Source organism: Corvus hawaiiensis, chromosome 4 (genome assembly GCF_020740725.1).
Source record: "Corvus hawaiiensis isolate bCorHaw1 chromosome 4, bCorHaw1.pri.cur, whole genome shotgun sequence".
In the NCBI taxonomy this organism is placed as follows: Eukaryota; Metazoa; Chordata; class Aves; order Passeriformes; family Corvidae; genus Corvus; species Corvus hawaiiensis.
The window spans coordinates 57,866,100-57,886,982 of record NC_063216.1 but is presented as its reverse complement, the minus strand read 5'-3'; the positions used below and the strand labels follow the sequence as shown (position 1 = coordinate 57,886,982).

General features: G+C 40.3%; 1 long non-coding RNA gene across 1 annotated transcript; it reads right to left on the bottom strand.

The window, feature by feature from the left end:
* Positions 1–375: 375 nt before the first annotated feature.
* Positions 376–14,111, bottom strand: LOC125324353. The gene is made up of 3 exons (XR_007202946.1): positions 13,995–14,111; positions 1,820–2,048; positions 376–820 (listed from the first exon to the last, which is right to left on the bottom strand). It is a non-coding gene; the product is annotated as an uncharacterized LOC125324353 (long non-coding RNA).
* Between the last annotated feature and the right edge of the window lie 6,772 nt (positions 14,112–20,883).

The following is a 20,883-nucleotide window of genomic DNA, read 5'->3' as shown; positions in this document are numbered from 1 at the left end:
CTGGGCCATGAGCTGTGAGGGGAAGTTCTGAGTCTGGCAGCTGGGACCACAGTCACACCTGTGCTGTCTCACATTGGTACCCCCTCCAAGGCACAGGGAGAGACTTTCACCCTGAGAAGCTGACGATAAGAATGTTTTGCTGTAGCTGGATTATGGTCTCATACCCCACAGAGAGATACAGGCACATGACATTCATAGATACCTAAATTAGGAATCAATTTGAAAAATCTGAGAGAGTAATTTAGTATTTCCAGGACTAAGCAGACAGGCAGATTGACAGATTTTTCTTTGATTATAGCTCTTTAGGTAAGTAATCATGAAAAAAAATAATTCAAAGCCTATGCTAAAATACAGACAGTTGGTTTTTCAGGCCAGATGTTTTCTTTAAAAACAAAGTCTTTTTATTATATTTAAACCAATATAATTCGACAGATTTAGAGGCTCAACCTTTACAGTACACAGAGCATCATCGAGGCAAGTTGTTCTTCATCCTGAACATTGTAATTCATGTTATATGATGTCCATTTTCACCTGTGCTTATCATGAATGTAGATAGCAAAGCAAGCATATGCACTAAATCTACAAAACATTAGCATCCCAGGCTAAGTCTGGAATAACTAAGTCACAATAATTTGATAGTTTTCACTTCTTGGCTCAGCAGAAGTAAACAATGTTAAAGTCTCTTGTTTTTTATAGCACTTGATTGAATGCATAACAAATGGGAAAGGCATTTTCGAATGGGAAAAGCATTTTCTTCTCTCCTAGATGATTTCTCTGAACAACTGTCCCCTTACGTTACCTTGAAAAGCTCTGCCTCTTACTGCAAAGAAATAAAAAGAAGAATAGAGAGAGGAAAAGAAAATAAATGAGAAGAGCAAGGGAGCAGGGAAGAAGGAGAGGAAGGGAGAGAGAGAAAGAGAGGGAGGGAGAGAGAGAGAGAGAGAAAGAAAGAAGCTAACCTACAATCTTCAGTTCTGAGTCTCACCTTTCAAAACTGGTAATGATCAGTGTACAAGACTGACAACTTCTCCTGACATTCTTCATGGATTTGAAAAGTTCAGTTTGCATAATATAGAAAACCATGTGGTGGCTAGTTCTTTCTTTAGATGCTATTATAATGCATCAGAGGAGAAGGAAATGGATGGCATAGATAGTACTATAATTTTCCCTGTTCTCACTGTGAAAGCAGATGGAGTTTTGCACCTATTAAGAACAATTCTTCAATTTCAATAAGCCTTTAACCCTTTCCTAGTTACACTGCATATTTTCAGTGTAACAATTACTGAATACATGGCTTAGGCAGTATCTTGTGGGTGACATTTTTGAACACCACTCTTGAAATTCTTAGGTGTGGAGTCCTCTTCATGTAATAGTGGAATATGACTAAAGCCTTATAACTAAAGCTGAACTTCTAGTGCCCTTTTGCAGCCACTTACCCTCTTACTCTCAAGTTGTATTGCTCTTACAGTATGATTTTACAGACCACAAGGGGGAAAATAGATTGTGTTATACATGATGTCGACAAGGTCAATGAAGGTTATTATATGATGCTGCCAGGAGCTTAGGACTTTTCTGCTTCTGCTACACAGCTGTCATTGGACTACATCACAGGAAACCTAAATCTCCTCCTAGCTAATCCAAGATGGAAACTTCCATCTGCTCTGATTCCCTTCAAAGGCAGAAAACTACAGTAGTAGACAGCTGAACTTGGTCCAGCCAAACAGGTCTTGTGTCTATAATGCTCCCTCAAACTATGTCACAGCCAAAGGCAGATAAATGTTAGTTGGACCCTAATCCAACCTCTTCCCATGTATTCTACCTTGCATTGTCACCTGGGAGCACAGCTCCTGGGATTGCTCTCGAGGTTGTCTTCTGACAGTAGATACCCATACAAGAACCTTACAGTCCAAGGAGGCATCCTCAGTTTGGTTCAGCTTCTACAACAACCTCCAGAATGCATATCCCCATAGCACATCTTGGGTCTTCTTCCTTGTCCACATCTGGGAAATGTCAAGCTATCTCTGATTTGATGCCACTGAGCTGTTTTCCTGAAAAGTAAATAGGGTTAGCAGAAAAGCAAAAAATACTAAAAGAAAACAATAATGCTAGTTACTGCTAGCTACTGTACTGTGCAGGGCCCTAGTAAAATTGTGAGGGTTATTTTAGCCTAGCAAAGCAAACAAAAGTAAAAAACCTTTTCAGAGACTGGTGACAGACAACATTAATGGAAGGTTTGAGCTATTTAGCAGTGGATCAGAGCTATAGAAAATCCCGCTCATTTTACTCTTAAGAATAGCTGCAGTCCCTAGCAGTGTGATTACCCAAGGCTGTGAGCCACATCCTGCTGAAATCCATTTGTAAATAAAATCCATGCATAAATAAAATGACATCACTTGATTATTGGTTGCAAATTAAATAGAACTGTTTCCCAAGATATGTGCTCCCCTATGATAAAATGATGACTCTCAGCAGGACCAAGCAATAAATTTCCAGCATTATATTGGCTTCTGTCTTAATTGTGAAAGTAACTAAATATCAGTTGGAATGTGGAAGTGGTGTGGGCAATTTTTCATATTTTCCTGTGGCTACTAATACCTCAAAGCTTAGCAATAGCAAAATGTTTTTGTAGGTACTTATTACTAAAATAAATAGTCTTTGTAATTTTGATTATAGCCAAGACAGTAAGGAACTTGTATTAACAATACTTGTATATGCAAAAAGCACAGCAAAATAATTAAACATTTTGAATTTGGTTAACATATTAGCATTTGCAGGTGATAATGTAGCTTTTAATTTCTGGAGATACTACTCCATCTAGAAAAAAAAAAAGCTAGTGAGAAAAGAGAACTCCACTCAGATGAATGCCAAGTTCATCTACAGGAGTTTCAAGAAAGTAGACTCTGGTAGCAGAGAAAGTTGTATAATACAGATTCCAATCCATGACATATAATTTAAATTTTTCTCACATGAATTAGCCATGTCTCAACTGGAACCAGAGGACATGGTGACCAATTGATCAGTTCTCCCTGTAAAGGTTTATGTTGTGTCTGTTTTTAAGACGTTGAGCTGCTATTCTGTCACTTACTCAGACTTTAGCTCTCTAGACTGAAACAACTAACACGTTTCTGTAAGTTCCTGAGCATAATTCCTGAGTCATGGGTAGATAAGCACTGAGACAACTTATACTTCACCCACTACATGAGTCTGATAAGTTGTACTGCTCATGTAATTATCTGTATATAGCAGCAGTATTTCCTTTGTGAAGTTCAGTATCCTGAGTTCCCAGATGCCCGGAAAAATTGACAAAATTAGGTATGGAAAAGGTAATGTATGTTTTAAGCAAAGTGTAAATATTTAACTGACAAAGGAATGCTTTCACTGGCATGTCTGGCTAGTGGGTTCTTCATCATTAGACAGTTTTCCATTTCTAAATCATCTGAGTATTTTATAATAATAAAATAATCATTATTTTTTAAACTTTTGTTTGTTTGTTTGTTTGTTTGTGCTTTTCTGGACAGTTTGTGGTATATTCACATACCTTGTGAACCCAGGTGCCCACAGAGGTGGGGACCTCTGTGGGTTCAATCTTATATAGGCAGGTATTCCTGATAAATCTAGATAAAGCCCCATCAGCTCTGAGTTCGGTAACACACACTCCTTTTCTCCTTTTCTTCATCCCAAAATGAAGGTTGTGTAATTTTTTAATTACTTTTAGAGAAGCATCTTTCTCTGCTTATGAACCGCTACAAACCTTGGATTTTTTCAGTCCTACTGCTGTCCAGGTAAAAAGTCCTTAACTTCGTGAAGTTAACTTCACTGGAATCCTTCAAGAGGAACCTTCCTGAAATCTTTATCCTCACCAAGTTCATCAAGGTCAAGAGCAAGGTGCTGCACCTGGATTGGAGCAAACCCCAATATCAATACAGAGCAGGGGATTTAGAGCAAGCTTGCTGACAAAGGGCAATGGTTTTAATTGAAGGAGGGGAGATGGAGATTTAGATTGGATATAAGGAAGAAAGGCTTTATGAAGAGGGTGGTGAGGCACTGGAACAGGTTGCCCACAGAAGCTGTGGATGTCCCATCCCTGAAAATGTTCAAGACCAGGCTGGATGGGACTTTGATCGTATTTCAGAATATTTACTCAATTTAGCAATACAGTTTTGAATTCTAAATCTGTCTTTGGAGACTGTAGATTTTATTATATCATTCCCTTCCATGTTATCTAAATCACAGGTTAAACTAATGCTACAGGAACCCAGAACCAAAATTTTCTCCAAGGTAACCTAGTAGATGTATGCGCACTACATATATGCCTCCACTCTTTTTGGCAAATGACCCTTGTTTTTCAAGCACAGATTTTGAACACCCTTTATATGTGTTATACCAACACTATGTAATTTTCTTGTAGGTCATATCACTCTAAATTAATTCGGAGAATGCAGTGAAACAAAAGCCTTACTAAACCTAAGATTTACTTTACTTTTATTCCTTCTTCATCTACTAAACCAGTCTTGTTGTGTAGTCAGAGAAGGCATTGCTTGTCCTGGCATGACTGGCTTTTGACAAACTAGTGTTGGCTGTTTCTTACCAAGTTACTGTCCTCTAAATATTTAAAATTGGTTATTTAATTGCTAAAATAGCATTCTGTGTATCTAAGTGAGTTTGACACATTTGTTCGTTCTTTACTCATGTCAGACCTTGCTGTGTGCCATCTTCTCACAAAGAAGTGATGATTATTTAGAAATTGTTTCATGTAAATTCCTGAAGTATTCAAGAGGGAAAATACAATCAATTATCCCTGGTCTGAGTACATGGTACCTATCCAAATGTCCTTCACCTGTTCTTTTACTATTCTGGACTGCTTCCCATACCCTTAATAATTTCCATTTATTGAGCATTTGGTTGCAACTGACCTTTTATATGAAAATTGAAACAGAAGTAAAAGGTCAGAAGATTTTATCTTCTTGGTGACGTAATGAATTACACCTCTTACCCCATAAGCTATGGCCTAGACTTTATATTCCTTCAAGTTCATTTGTTAAACAATATTCTGTTGTATCTTTTATGTTCTTGACTACTTAAAATGCATTTTGAATACTGGCTGTGGAGGATTCTGGAAAGACAAGAACCAATAAGCAGCTGCCAGTAAGCAGTCCTAGTTCACGGCTTCTGCTCAGCTTGCTGTCTTTGGGCGTGTCAGGCAGCAGAAATGTGTCCATTATCAGATAACTAAACTTCAGCACCCTGTAATTGCAAAAAGCATGGGAGCTCAGACATTGTGCCCTTTATGAGTCTGTTCCACAGATGTGCACAAAAATGGAATGGGTGTGATTTGTCACTAATTTTTCAAGGCAGACAGAAGGTGCCTACATTCAATTCAGCTGAGAAAAAATAAATTATTCTCTGGATTACTTCATGTTTAATATTTTACATTAAGCTCTATGCTTTTGTTTTTACTTCAAATATGGCAGCCACATGTAATAAGCTATGGCTTTTCTTTATCTAATTTCTTTCTTATTGGGCCACCCATGATAAAGGAATCTTGCTAAAATGGAAATAGAAGAAACCTTATCAGTGTAAAGAGACACATAAATGGGCTTTTTGTCACTTCATGTTTTTCTGCTTCAGGATGTACCTTGTTGAGCTAAATATTCAGGAGCACGTTGGAAGTTCTTTAAATATCTGAGCAGAAAATTGAAGGCATCTACATAGGATGTAATGGAGTAGCAGTTTTGTCTCTTTTATTTCTGAGAAGTGTCTGTATGTATCCAGGCTTTGCTGACTTCACAGAACCTTGCTGAAGTGCCTCCAAGAAGCAAACAATGGCATCTAAATTATTTAAGGAAACATTCACAGCACCATAATGAGTACTAACCTATCTCAAGAATAAAGGTCAGCAAATCTATCAGGGTCCTTGAGCTTTGCCTTGATGATATTTCCTATTCCTCTAACTAATTTCCTTATTATTTTTAAGAAAGGTAATAGAATTTGACCTGGAATTTATTAATGGCCTATGCCATTAATTAGACCACAGGTAGCAGTTAGAAAAACACAAGAAAGATAATACTAAATAATCATACACAGACTTTCTCTAGTTTCAGTTTTAATTGGCATTGCCTCAGCTAATTACAGTTAAGCGAAGCTAATATGCAACATTACATACTCAGCTATAAATATATTTGCATCAGAGGCTTTCCATGGATCTATGAAAAAATAATAACTGATATTCATGTAGCAACATAATAATCACCACTCAACTCTCACTAGGAAAGAGTTTGTGTATAGAATTTGAGTGTAGTGTCTAAGAGAGGACCATAAGATAGGGGCCATGGGCTTCTCTTCACTGCTGCCTCATTCTAACTAGTAGCTCAACCTTCGTGCACTTTTTTTACCAGTACTATTGAAGATTATGGAATAAAAACACCCTCACATTCTTCTAGGAGATTGCTGACTTTCAAAAGAAGTTGCTCAATAAAATCCAAGATAGAATTAATCTTTTTATTGGAACAAGGTGAAAAACCCAGAGAAAATGCATGGTGTGTTGAAATTTTCACCATATTCTTTTGTTAAACTGCGCATACTCAAGTTGAAGATGACGTCATAATACTGTATATTTCCCAGTGTATCAATAGCAAAGTCAAATAAGGTTAATTGTTTCCCAGACTGAGAAATAGTTGTAGGTGAGAGAGCCTCTTCTTGGGACAGTAGAGCCCAGTGAAAATAGACATGATCCTTAGAACTCAGAGTTTAAAGCTAAAGAAGTTAAAGAAAACCTCAAACAGTTGAAGAAAACATCAAATTCTTTTCATCATCTAAACCAAGGAACTTTGTAAGCTTCCCTAATGGATGTCTTTCTCAGCTCATTCAGTTTCCAGCTACTTTTTACAAAAACAATCTTCTCCTCTGTTTCGTCACTCTCTTTTTATCCAGAAAGAAGTGTTCGAGCACATGCGCAAAGAGGTGGCAAATGTCTAGAGAGCCCTCAGGAGACTGGATTAGGTTTTGGCTGAACTGGTACAGATGTTCACAAAACACCAGGAATGTTCTGTTGTACAGAAATGCCACATAGTGAATAAATCCCAAATTTCCAATAGCCCTAACAGCTGTTTGGTCAACGTTGCTTTTCCTTTGCCAGCTGGCATCACGGCAAATCCCCCACACAGACAGGAGTGCTAGTATGCAGAGATCAAAAGAAAGAGTTATGACTTATTTAAGACCCTCTCTTCTTGAAACATCCATTGAAGACACAGCAGCAAGAGAACCTGGCCATTGTAAAAATAAATATCTAAAAGGGTCTAATATGCAGCAGACTAAGACACATACCTGTTTATTCACAGAATATAATTTAATTTAATAGTCACATTTTGTGACAAGTCACTGTCTTTTTACCATGGGAAGAATTACTGCTTCCTGGGAATTTAAGATTGTGCTATTTGTTAGTCACTAAATAGAAGTACAATTTATGTGACTTACAGAACTTAAAGCCTAATGGTGACTTCAGACCCAACAATATGTCTTGTCTGCCCTTAAAGACTCTAGGCATATAAATTTTCCCTTTAATACATTTAACACAAACAATTCTTGCCATCCATGGACTGGATGCTGGTTGGAAAGATCATGGCTCTTTCATTGTTCTCTGTTCACCTAAGGGAAGATATTCTAAAATGTGAATTTTCCTGGGATGAATTAAAATGTTGTGGTAGAGTGCATTCTTGTTATCCTAGTCATTTGGGTTGAAGCTGGATGAGAAAAGTATTCTTTCACTTCATAAAAGGTAAGGGAAAAAATGTATCTGCTGGAATTTATGGTAAGCAAATGACAAATGTGAAAATCTAATAAAGTGTTCCTAACAAGATGGAAGAACTAAAGATATATTCACAGACAGCATCTCCAGGAATCCTATTCTGAAAAATTATGGCAATGAAAAATTTCCATAACAGAAGTGCACATTAGAACTCCCTTTTGTTCTTTTGTCTTTATCAAATACATATTCAAAAGTGAATTATTATCCAAATGTTAGACTGTAGAGAGCAAAACAATTTTGCTATCTGTTTAGCACTGAAAAAAAAGGGGAAAACAGTATAATCTATGTATATCTTCAATACATATTGGTAAAATGATATGTTTGAATAAACTTCATACAGGTGTCTTTGAGAAGCAGCAGGATAGTATTTGTTGCAAAGCTTGTCAAACTGCTTATCGCTGTCTTGTTCCACTACGCTGCTGGGTATTCTGGCTTGAAACCAGGACACCATGTCCTTAAAATTACCAATGTGTAAGTGCTTTGCTGGATAGTGGCCAATTATACCAGGCAAGATAAGGTCCATTGACCTTTTAATGTTGCATTTGTATAGATAAAATTTAAAGATAACATCAGCTGGATATACCCAAGAGTATCTTAATTCGTCCATCATATTTGGGAACCTACCCAAGTGTTTTTCTTTCTCTCTGTTATGAATAGATTTACTCTGAACACCATGATATTTATTTATTTAAATTCCACCTGTCCTGTAGGGGATCCAGCTGTCTGACAGGATCAGTGCTTTAAAAATAACAAGCCTAGATATCTGCAAAAATAGATATTCTCTTTCAGTAGTAGTGATGATATTTTTAAGCTCCAAGACCATCTAACTCAGGGGGTTTTTTGGGTTGTTTTCTGCTTTCCTTCATGGCCATGGAGAGTGCAGTTACATAAATGAGTGGAAAAATGAGGTAATACTTTTTCAAAACTTATCTAAAATCTCTAAAATTATGCCAGAGGCAATTATTTTCCTGTTTTCCCTTTTCTTTGACTCTCTATCCCTCATGTGTCTTCAGATTTTTTTTTTGGCTTGGCCAACCTCTGAGCTGCTTGCATGCTTCATGCAAACAATACACTAAACCAAAATTAACCCGAACTGATATTTAAATGTTTAATGACCTGGATCCAGAGGCACATATGAGTTTCTGCTACATAACCCCCAAAACAATGCATTTCATGGTAGGGAGCTTGAGAGATAAATTTTAAATAAACAGGGGAGTTTGGGTAATATCATGGACTATCCTTGAAAAGGATGTTCTGGTAGAGTCAAATTCGAGGAAAGGATGATACCAGAATTGGAATAGAAGCAAATAGTTCTTGCACATTTAATTTAAATTTTATAAATTTAAAAATCAAGATTGCTTTTCCATTAGAAAAGTTCAAAAGACCATTAATGTTTGCCAAGGAGTATTTTCCTTAAAAGTTCATTAATACTTGTGATATGCCTTAAAGAAAAAAATAATGTACACAGACAATTGGGATGCCATCTCCAAGTCCTGCTGATGTCCATCAGCAGTGATGCATTCAATAGGACAGCCTTCCTGCTCCCAGGCTTCCTGAGACTCCTAATGTGGCCTTGGAGAGATCACTCAGCTTTTGCATGGGCAGGAGGAAACATTCTCCATGAGCTGCTACCAATGACACATAATAAATGAACAGATATGTGAGTACATGTTTAGACCGTTGCAGTGTAACCACACTGGTGTTACAGAGGTCCACCTGACCTTTCTATCACAAATAAATTAATCAAGAACAGCTCAACCATATAAAAATATTATCCCTGCCATGCAGCCAGGAACCATGCTGTCTGCAATACAGTGATCAGTCGAATCAGTTCTGTTGAAAATTAAAACTGCCTGAAGGCAGCTTTATTTCATCTTAATAACTTTTTAATGTCTTCATATAAAAAGATAGAAAAATTATAGAGAGAGACTATAGGCATGCTACTGGTTTTAACTGAGTTTATTTAAAGCAGTTTTGTAGCATCATTTGGACATTGGCCCCTTATTTACATGTACAAAGTAAATAATTCACCTTTAAATCCAGAGCTGCTGATCAAAGGAAATTAAAATCTGAGGTTCACCAAGTTAAAGTACAGGCTTAAGTAGGAGCTGAGACATTTAAAATTCTGGTATTGAAATAGAGAGATACTTTTCTTGGCATGAAAGACTTTGCCCTATGTTTTAGCCATCTACAGTAGAGGTCTTTGAATTAATCCTCTTTCCTGGAGCTCCTTCCTAGTTGCAAGGGAGAGAGAGAGAGAGATGCCCCTAGAAAAAGATTCATTTGACTTAGCAGCTATCCTACAAAGCACAGCTTCTGCCCTCTGAAATGACTCCTTCTAGAGGCAAGGGAGAGAGATCCACTAGAGGATGCTTTGTACAAGATGTTTAACAGTAAAATTCCTAAAAGTTTAGCCTACTTCCAACTATTTCCTCAAGCTATTTATCAAAAACCTCCACAAAACATCAACTGGTTAAACCTGGTGACAAATGTCAGGGTTCCCCCCAGCTGCTGGCAGGTGCAGAGGATGGCTGTGCAGTGCCGACTCCTACCCCTCAATACTATCAGATATGGCTGTGGTCTGGAAGCAAAACTAATACCTCTAGACTTACTGGTTATTGCCTTCTCCATTTTTTTGCTCTGAAGGAATGCCACACATATGCTCCTAGGAATGCCGCAGTGGTACAGTGATACAGAGCTTATTACTGGGTCTTTATTAATCTCTTTTAGAAATTCCTTTAGGGCATTTTGTACCTTAAGACAGGTAGAAGAAGCAACTGACAGTCAGTAAACTATGGCAATTTTCAGGGAGTCTGTGACTCCTGAAGTGATCATTGTCAGTTGGTTTAAATTACAGAAATCTTCAGGCTATTCTGTCAGTATCTGGATTTCTTGGGTTATGAGAAAAAAATCAAGGCTATTTTCTCCTCTGCTCAGCAAAAGAAAAGGAAAATTTATCCCTGTAGGTTAGGTTAAGACAAGGGAAAAAAAGGAATAAAACCAAAACAACTTTCTCATTAATTTTGTTCATATGAGAAAGACATCAAAATCCTAATTAATGATGTTAGAATCTTTTAGATGTGGTCTCCAGGGCTGTGGAGAAACAGAAGAGACAGAGATGTGTATGGCCTCATACAATCCACACCAAGGTCTCAGCTTGCTCTGAACACTATCCCACCAATCCTGATTCACAAAGACAGTCCAACAGAAGAATCCGAAAGTTGTTACTGATTTTTCAGTGTTTCGTCTCAAGTTTTTAACCCACAGGAGGGCTATAACATTACTGAGAACATGAAGACATGGTGGGATGACTCCTACGATTGTAGTGTTGGAATGGAAGGATACAGCTATTTAGGAAGGACAGGCAGGGGTAGTGAGCAGCTGGAGGGCCTTGAGCTTCACGTGGGAATAGAAGAGATGATTGAGAGTTTGTGAGTGACGATTAAAGGGAGAGCAGGGACAGGTGACATTGTAGGGGAGTCTGCTACAGGCTGCGGGCTGCCCGACCAGGAAGGCTGAGTGGATGAGGCCCTCTATGGACAGGTAGGAGCGGCCCCACACCCACAAGCCCTGGTCCCCATGGGGGACTTCAACAATACTTGTTGAAGGGAGAACACAGCAGGACATAACTTATCCTTTTCCAAGTGACAGAAGAGCCTACAAGGAGAGGTGCTATGCTGGACCTTGTTCTCACCAACACGGAGGGAGCGGCTGGTGGGGAATGTGAAGATCAAGGGCAGACTGGGCTGCAGTGACCAAAATAGCAGATAGCAGAGGTCCATCCTAAGATACTTGGGAGAGCAGGGAGTGTGCACAGCAAGGTCCCTACCCTGGACTTTAGGAGAGCAGACTTTTGCCTCTGAAGGGATCTCCTTGGCAGAGTACCATGGGATAAAACCCTGAAGGGATGAAGGGTCCAAGAAAACTGGCTGATATTCAAGGATCACCTCCTCCAAATTCAGGAATGATGCATCCCAGCAAAGAGGAAATTGGGTAGAAATGCCAGCAGGCCTACATAGACAGTGATCTCCTGATCAAACTCAAACACCAAAAGGAAGCCTACAGAGGGTTGAAGGAAGATCAGGCAGCCTGGGAGGAATAAAGAGAAACTGTCCAAGCAGCTAGGGATCAGATTAAGTTAAAGCCCTTACAGAATTAAAACAGATCATGGATGACAAGGGCAACAAGAAAAGCTTCTATAGGCACATTGGTGGTTAAGGGAAGACTAGGGAAAATACAGGTCCTGTCCGGAAGGAAATGGGAAACAGGGTTACCTGGGATACAGAAAAGGCTGAAGTACTGAGAGTTTTTGCTACAGTCTTCACTGGCAAATGCTCCAGCCATGCTGCCCAAGTCACAGAAGGTAAAAGAAGGGACTGGGAAAATTAAGAACCTTCCACTGTGTACGAAGATCAAATCTGAGACCATCTAAGGAATCTGAAGGCATGCAAGTCCATGAGACCTGATGAGATGCATCCATGAGTCTTGAGAGAACGGACAGAGAAAGTGGCTAAGCTACTATCCATCACATTTGAGAAGCTGCGGCATCTCAGTATAGAAAGAGGGCTTATGAGAAACATGAAGAGAAACTTTTTACCAAGATCTGTAGTGACAGGACAAGGGGCAATACTTTTATCCTGAAGGAGGTAGATTTAGATTAAACATAAGGAAGAAATTGTTCACTGTGAGGGTGATTATGCATTGTACCAGGCTGCCAGGAGAAGTTGTGCATGTCTGTGGTGGCCAATTAACCCCCTAATTCTGTATGTTCCCCCTGTTCCCCCCCCCTAGCCTTGGCCACTCCCTCAGTTTCTCCCTATTTGCTCCTGTACCCCAACCCTGCCCAGGGACCACCCCTGGGCCCCTGACAAAACCATCCTGCACTCAGAACATGCTGTCTCTCTACCTCTGAACATCATGGGGACAAGATGTGATTAAAGCCATCTCAAACCCTCATGAGAGACCCTTCTCTACCTCCTTTACCACCACTGCATTGTAACGCTGCTGGCTGCCCGAGCCAGATCGCGGGGCTGTCCCAAATGGACTCAGGGATGCGATCAATCGCACGGCCCTAGGAAACCCTCGCTGAGCTTTCAGGGAGCAGCAGCCTGCTAGGCAGAGTCCAGTGGTTACAACACGTGTCCCATCCCTGGAAGCATTCAAAACCAGTTTGGATGGGGACCAGGGCAACCTGAACTAGTGGGTGACATCCCTGCCCACGGCAGGAGGATTGGAACTACATGACATTTAATTTGCCTTCCAATTCAAACCATTCTATGATTCTATGACAAGGATCCCATGAAATTATATTTATAAAAATTAAAAATAAATGTTTGAAATATTTTTTGATTCTGTCACCTGACTTCATTGTATTCTGTAATATTCTCCCAGCAATTTATTTAGCCGTAAGCATAAACTATGAACCTGCTCACTGAAGAGCTCTTAATAAGTGCAAGTGACAGAAAGATAGAAGGACTCAGATTATCTGACCAGTTCTTTTCTCCACAGAACATGTAATTCTAATTTTAAGTCATACCATATTTTTTGGATTTGTTTTTCCTTCACAATTTATTTTTAATCCCAGCTCTTTCAGCTTGATCTGTACAGATATAAAACAAGGCAGATGCATGAGCTTCCTCCTTATTATTCCTTAGCATTCCATTTGAATATTTCCTAGTGTAGAAAGTAAGAGCCAACAATGAAATTTCAATGCAGGATTTCACAGCACTCCTTTGGAAAGATGATTAATAACGGTTGTTGAAAGTACAGGATATGAATCAGCCTCTATGTCCTAATGATTGGCTCTGTAAGAAAAAGAAAAAATCACCGCACCAGGGGGAAAAAGTGTTTATAAAATTATTTAAAGCAATCTACTTGCTGACTTACTTAGCTAGGTAATCACTACAGCTATGGTCTAAGGAAAGAAAGATTTCTGGCCCAGTTTAAAAATATGAATTGATATCTCAGAACATGACTTCTGAACAGAAAAAAAAAGATTTTGTCTTTGATTTATCTTAGATCAATAGTGAGTCTCTGACTAAACACTGCAAAATAGGTATTATTGGGCATACTGTGATACAGCAATTTGTGCTTGCTTTTCCTTTGGTAATAGGTCTTATCTAGAAAAAAGTAGGGATGAACATATTCAATTAGCTTTCTAAAATACAGTGTCATTATTTAATTCTCCTACCTTTATATCCATGGACGTTTTCCCAGTCATTTTTAGTTACTGCCTCCTGTGGGCTTGTGTAGCAGACATGCTGACTCCTTAATTAAAATTGCATGCCAGGAAGTAAGTAACTGCCAGCTGAACGCTTGCCTCCTACTGCTGCATTCTGTCAGCTCGGGGATGGTTTTCTTTCTCCTCCCCTCTTATTATTTTTTTAAAGAAATGTCAATTTCTGTTTCTGAAAGTAAATTTGTGGAAGTCTTGAAATGCACTTAATCTGGTGTTCAAATCTAGAAAATGTTGTTATTTTTTGTGTAGAAGAAAAACACAAGCACATTAAAAGGACGAAGTCAGTTTGATAAGTCTGAATAACCCACAGACCATGCACTTAATACAGTCATAAAAAAATTGATGGACAAATCAGAGTGGCTTATGTTGCAGGTTAGTTCCCATCTGGGGACATACCTGTAGAACACTCATGGAATTAACTAAGAAACTTCCTCAGACATTTCTGTTTTCCTGGAGGTAAAGTCCTATTCATGGAGGAATGAGAAGTCTGGACACCTGCCTGAAGCTCCTCAGGCTTTGAGAAGAGATGCAGGACAGCAGTTGGTTTTCAATAGCACACAGGCGCGAGTGCACATCTCTGCGAGGCAGAGAGGCTCCCACACCATCCATGCTGCTGCTGGCTACTGCCCAAAGGGCCGTGGCCAGGGCTCTCCTGGAGGCTGATGCTGCTGCTTCTCTGTGCTTGTGCACTGAGCTTTATCTAGAACCCTTCCCTCTGAAGAGCAATCACACTGCCTTTGCTCTCAGTCCAATCAGAGCAGAGAGTTCAAGGCAATTTCCAGAGCTGGAATGTTGAAGTCAGAATTATTAGAGCCCGCACCAACATTTGTTGATTTTCACCATTGCTTCCCATGTCATCACCCTCAGGTAGTTTCTGGTTTTGCTTCTAGGAGATTAAGTACAGAAGCCTTCTCCCAAAGAGGGGGAAATAGAGTTTGGCAAAAGTTCCTCCTATCCTTCCAGTTGTACCGTTTGTACATTCCTCATCCTGTGAATATAAACTCACCATTCCAAAGCTTTCCAGATATCTGCAGAGGGTTGAAACAGGCTGGTTTTCTTGCCCTGATAAGTGGAATCCACCTTAATGTTGGCTGCCAGAGACGTCCAGGTAACTTCTGCTCTACCAGCTCCCAGGAATGGAGCTCCCGAGCAGCCAGAGGCCTCAGTGGTTTCTGTTCACATGCCTGCTCTGCTCCACAGCTCCCAGGGAGAAACAAGAGCTTAGCAGCCCTGATAGCTGGCTGCTTTAGCATTTCATACCTCCAGGCTAAGATTTTTACTCTTTTTTTACAATTGTCTTTGTTTTTTCACTTACAGAGTGAAATTTTGACCCCGGGAAACTCAGTAGGAAAGTTGCCCTTGATTTTAGTTAAGCTCGGATGTCAACTTAATATGACAAAATGGGGAAGCAAAGCAAATGTTTTAGAGACAAGTAACATCTTTTATTGCAGTAACTGACATACTTGGTAAAAACCAGGTAAGCTTTTGGGCTTACAAGCTTTATATTCATATTGCACTGGGTTAAATATTAATTTGAAGTTAAAATGTACATGAATATAATCTAAATACAGCAGGGCTTATATTTTAACTAGTACCCAAATTATTTGCACTTTTCAGAACTAAATTTAGGCGTCCATTTTTGGGTTGAAACTGATAAACCACAAAGGTCCACCACAACCAAGACGCTGAAAAGGAAAATAAATTTTAAAAGCCATCACAGCGCAAACTGAAAACCAGCTAAGATCCTTGTGTAGAATGTGTAGAAATGGCTCTCTTGCTCTGGTTTGCATTTTAGTTCTCATTTTGCGTGTTTATTGCAAGCAGGTAGAAGCAAAGATCATGAGTCCAGATGTCTTACTGCACTCAAACCTTCTTGAGTTTGAATTACATGAAGAAGAAGAGCAGACAAAAACATGGATAAAGATACATTTTGAAACAAAACTTTTAAAAACCAATCATGGTTGCTAAGCAACAAAAGCATACTTAACCTTTGCTAATGATTAACAAACCACAAAATTTGCACAAGCCAGGAAACAAGTAGCAAGGGAGTTTCATTTTGGGAGTTTTCCAGGTTTTTTACAGATTTTGGTCTTCTAAAATTTGCCAGGAGATAAGAGGGAGGAAATTACCAAATTACTGAACTAAAGAAGGCTTTGTTCCCCTGTGAAATACTAGCAAGAGATGTTTGTGTTCAGAAGATTTTTCCCCAAATGATACTCACCCTGAAAAGATATCTGAGCCTGAATGCACCGAGCTACCTTTCAGGTAGGTGCCTGGTTTCCCAAGATTTCTGTCACCTACTCATCACTGCAAAGACACGGGGCACAACCTTCACTTTGACTGTTCAGAGTCAATTATGGTAAGAGTCTTCACAGAATATTTTCCCTGTCATGCCTTGATCCTTTTTCTCTCAGCATGGGTGATCACAAATATTGCTTAACAAATATTATTTCAGTCCTTGAAAATCTCTTATTGCATCAGCTAAAGTTAAATCCAGTCTATCTCATCTACATATCTCTAAATCCATTTATAAGGCCTTTATCACTATGTTTTGCTAAATTTCTTGCAAACTTCCCACAGAGTAGCATATAAGGGATCAAATTAATTTCTCTTTAAGGGTTGGGCTGTTAGATAACTGAAGGTTGTACAGTGAGGTACCAGAGTCAGGCCATGAAAATGCACTCTAGATAGCCATGAGACCACAATTTAGCCCATGGCTACCAATGCTATGAGTGTGAGTTACTGCCCAAGTCGTTTTTGCCTATAAAAATCTCAGGAAAACAGAGACTGTAAGAACATCTGTCTCCTTGCTTATGTAATCAAGCCTAGCTAGATTTGTTTAGATTTATCCTTTATGTATGGCTCCTCTGTTGGGGTCTCCTCCCCTGCCGTGTAGCCCTGGGAGAGGGGCCCTGAGGGCACAGACACGGGGCTTCCCTGTCCCTGCTCAGCCTCGTTCCCACTGGTTGGTTTGTGTTCCCTGCGCGGGCAGAAGGACCCTTGGTCCCGTGACTGGAACAGTTCCTCGGCAGAGCTCCGGCCATGCGGCTGGAGAAATAAACATCTCTCTGAAACAGCTATCAAGAATCTGTCTGTCCATATATATTTCCTTTCCACGGGACTCCTGGTTTGATATATGCGTGTTGCAGTATCCCCACTGCAACAAATGGTGGAGATTTGTGAGCAGAACGATCCCCGATCCCTAAGCGACTGATTTGTGTGAATAAACCCTGGAAACTTTGGATTCCTCTTCTTGGTTTTGCTTTGCTATTCCGTATCTAAACTATGGAGGAACGGTGGGAAGACTCTTGGCTCTCAGAGCCGCATATGGACATTTATCTTAAACTTGAAAAGATTTTTGAAAAACGATTTGTAAATTTTAGCTTGATTCAAGCTCAAAAAGAACTGAAACACTTCCTGGCATGGTTGTTTAAGAACTTTTTCTATGTTTCTTGGGATTTAATTCTTACGAAGGGCTTTTGGAAAACCGTTTGGACACAGTTAATACTGGAGTCAAAATATATGCCGATGGAAGAATATTTTCGTGAATATTATTTAGTTACCGAGACTGTTGAGCAATGTCAGCTGTGTCCTGGCGAAGGGAAGCCTGGCGCAGGGACCGTGCGGCCCAGGCCACGTGCACCGAGCGCTCTGTGAGCAGCAGCGAGGCAGTTCCCGCGCGCGGGCGGAGCCAAGCGAGCCGCAGTGTCGGTGGCGGAGCGAGGAGCGGCGGGAGCAGCGGGACCCGGCAGTGCCCGCCAGGCCCCGCGCAGCGCGTGGTGGAGCGAGCCCCGGGAACGCCCGACCGAGAGGGGCGGCGCGCGGGCGGCGGTGGCGGTGGCGGTGGAGCGGAGCCGCGCCCAGCCGAGACGCGCGCTGGAGCGGAGCGCGGGGGGGTCATCGCTCGGGGGCCCGGCCGAGACGTGGGTGCAGCGCCCGGCAGCGGCAGCGAAGCTGCGACCAGAGGAGGCGACACACGGAGAACTGAGCGGCGCGGCCCGGCCCGGCCCACGCAGCCCCGAACGCGACCCCGGGAAGAGCGCGCAGGCACCAGCAGCCCCGACAATTCCAACACGGGAGCGACCGAAAGAGACAGCAAAGACGCAGCGAGACAGAAAACAGCAGCCACTCGGAAAAAGGAAAAGATCATAGCAACTAAGACCTTAGGGATAGTAAAATGGTATAATGTTAAGCAAAATTATGGTTTTATAACAAGGTGTGACAACCAGCAAGACATATTTGTGCATAGAACTGCTATTAAAAAGAATAACCCTGAAAAATGCATCCCAAGCTTGGGAGATGGAGAGGTGGTGGAATTCAAAATTGTGCTAGGGAGAAAAGGGTTACAAGCATCGCAGGTCACTGGGCCTGATGGTGTTCCTGTAAAAGGCAGTATATATGTCAAAAATCGTAGTCATGTTAGACAATATCTCCATTGTAAGCCCCCCCTACAGTCTCCCTTTCCTAATCCCACCTTTCCCTTTTACCCTATGTCCTATTACCCCCAGTGTATTCCTAATCCGTTTTTTCATCCATGGTTTCCCTCACAAAACCATGCTTTTGCCAATTGTTTCCCCAAAAATCCCTTTCCAATGCCGAGTGGGGGATGAAAAGGGGGAGGGAAGAAGTTAAACCCTCTCCTGCCTCAGTTTCCCCACAAAGCATGCTCAGAGTTCTGTCTCCCTTCTGTCAGCCCTAAGATGTTCCACAAAATCTGATTGGACATTTAAAGACTCAGGAGGGTGGCTTGTTTTGTCTTGAAATGGTTCTTGTTACGTTTATCCAGTTGTTTTCATTCTCCTTTTATTAAAATAAAACGGGTGAGGTGTTGGGGTCTCCTCCCCCGCCGTGTAGCCCTGGGAGAGGGGCCCTGAGGGCACAGACACGGGGCTTCCCTGCCCCTGCTCAGCCTCGTTCCCATTGGTTGGTTTGTGTTCCCTGCGCGGGCAGAAGGACCCTTGGTCCCGTGACTGGAACAGTTCCTCGGCAGAGCTCCGGCCATGCGGCTGGAGAAATAAACATCTCTCTGAAACAGCTATCAAGAATCTGTCTGTCCATATATATTTCCTTTCCACGGGACTCCTGGTTTGATATATGCGTGTTGCAGTATCCCCACTGCAACACTCCTCTAAGTCTCTTTTACATATCTGCCTGTTTGATTATGGGAGAAGCAATAACCTGAAGTTGTGAAAGTAAGATTTTCTGTCTATGTGATTGTGAGATCCTTGATCTCTGCATGTTTCTGCGGTGTGATTCCATTTCTGCATCCAGTGAAAACTTTTTCTGCTGTTCTCTTGCCTACTTTTCCTTTCTGCCCTTCATTAGCAGGCAGTACATCCTCACAGGGTACATTATGTCATGAAAAGAGATGGTGTCTGTTCCTGTCACATAGCCCTTTTTTGGAGTGTCAAAGACAGGGTTGTAGGACAGAGTTTTCTTATAATCTCTGGCTCAGAAATGGACATCACACACCTGTGTACTGGAAAACAAGATATTCAGTGAAACTTGTTAGGTGTTTTGGGAATGATTTGCTTCATTCTCCAAAAAACGTAACAATTTATTGAAATTGAAACATAGAAGACGAACAGCATTGGCCCTTTTTGATCCAATTTCTTATATGAAAATAAAAATTCCAGTTTCCCAGTTTGAAATTATATTTAGCTTCATAATTTAAGATAATGAGACAGATATTAAAAATTATCTAATTCGCAAAACCATTCAAAGTCAATTGGAACAGTATATCTCGATTGATGCAAACAAACTAACAAACACAAATATGATCATTATTGTGCCAAAACCATTTTAAAAGTCAAATGTTTATCCTAAGCTTGGAAAAGAAATTCTTTTAATTGCATAAAAACATTCTTGGGAGGAAAAATCTTACTTCCCAGAAGAGGTGCAAGAAAAGCCTGGCAGTACTTTTTCTCAAAAACATGACATAGGACAAACAGACTAGGAATAGGAATGCCAGACAAAGCATTAATGCATTTACAATTTAAGAATTAGTTGGTTCTAAATTTAAAAGTTTTTTCTCTGGTATATCGGAGACCTAGATGCAAAAAGCAGTTTTCATAAATCTGTTCAATAGGGGTAAAGTTTATTTCATTTGTTTGTGACATGTCTACATTAGATGCCTAAGCCTTTACCAATGTTGTGCTCTGTTTCTAATTAAGGGGTTCAAAGGCAGAAGTCCTGTTGAGGATTTATCAGGTTTATACCAGAGATGTATCTCAGAATATGCTGAATTGCTCTGGTTGCATGTTTGCCATGTAGATTATTAAGGCAGTGTAGGATACCCATCTTAGAAGTCTAAGGTTTGGTCACCTAAGTAAAACCAGACAATTTCTCAGGTATGTTTGTTTTATTTTGAGAGCAGATATGACCAAGATGACAATACCTTTCTCCAATTATTATGATGGTTCAAAGTGTCCCTCTCATGTACATGCTTAACTCATGGTGCTGGTTAAACACAGCTGTGTATACTACTTACTCATCTCTGCAGAAATTATTAGATCTTCATGTAGCTCTAGATATGATTAATCACAAATGCAAGAGTTTTATTACAACTCCCAATGTACTAAAATGCTTCCAATATAAGCAAACTGAAACTGCCCCTGGATTATGGATGCTGTCATAATAGCTTTGAAGCCATCGCCTTGCTTCATAATACTGTTCTTTTTGAAAGAAATGCTGCTCTTTTCAAGAGCATTAAACATCAAATTGATTCTAAATGCCAAGGTCTGGAATCAAGAGGAGAGTTATAACAGATTAACTTTACATAAATATTTTTGGAGTTCAAAAATTTCAGAGCAAAACTGAACCAACTATACACTTTCCTTAC